Genomic DNA, 675 nt, shown 5'->3' on the forward strand with positions numbered 1-675 from the left:
TCATTTGGTCAGGATCTGTTTTCAGGTTGTGTATTGCTGTTCTTTCTTCCGTTGAAAGTTTGATGTCCTTAGAAAGAGACCTGTGGAAGTATGGTGAGCTCAAGTTGGAGGTAAGGAATTCCTGGAAGGTGCCCAGCAGATGTTTAGGTGGTAGGGCAGGGAGTGGGATAATGGTTGGATGGTGGTATGAATTGGAATTGCAGGGTTCATTATAGGGATTAGGCTGGCTTTGGTTTGAGGGATTGCTCAAAAAGAAGTGCTTCCATTGAAGGGATCAGGAGAAGGAGAGCATGTTTTTGACAAGTCCAGCATAGTTCAATTTTGGTGTCAGGCTGAAGGTGAAGTCTTTCAATAAGACTGAAATTTCTGTGTGCCTGAGAAATTTTATGGAAAGGATAACAACAGTTTTCTGGCTCTGGATTTAGTAGGGAGTTGGTAGGGAGTTTTGGGGTATGTGACAATTTGAAAACGTCAGCTTAGCAGGGTCTGGGTGCTATGAGGGGTTGACAAGGAGGAACACTGTGGGTAGGGTAGGGATTGGATAGTGGTACTCCCAGAAGGCTGGATAACTTATGGAGGTAGTATCTTGAATGTTCTTCCAGGTGTGGGGCAACAAGGCATTCAATTTCGGCGATAAGATGTATGTTGCAGGGATGGCAGAAAACAGTATCTTGC

This window comes from Schistocerca americana, chromosome 2 (assembly GCF_021461395.2).
Source record: "Schistocerca americana isolate TAMUIC-IGC-003095 chromosome 2, iqSchAmer2.1, whole genome shotgun sequence".
Lineage (NCBI taxonomy): Eukaryota > Metazoa > Arthropoda > Insecta > Orthoptera > Acrididae > Schistocerca > Schistocerca americana.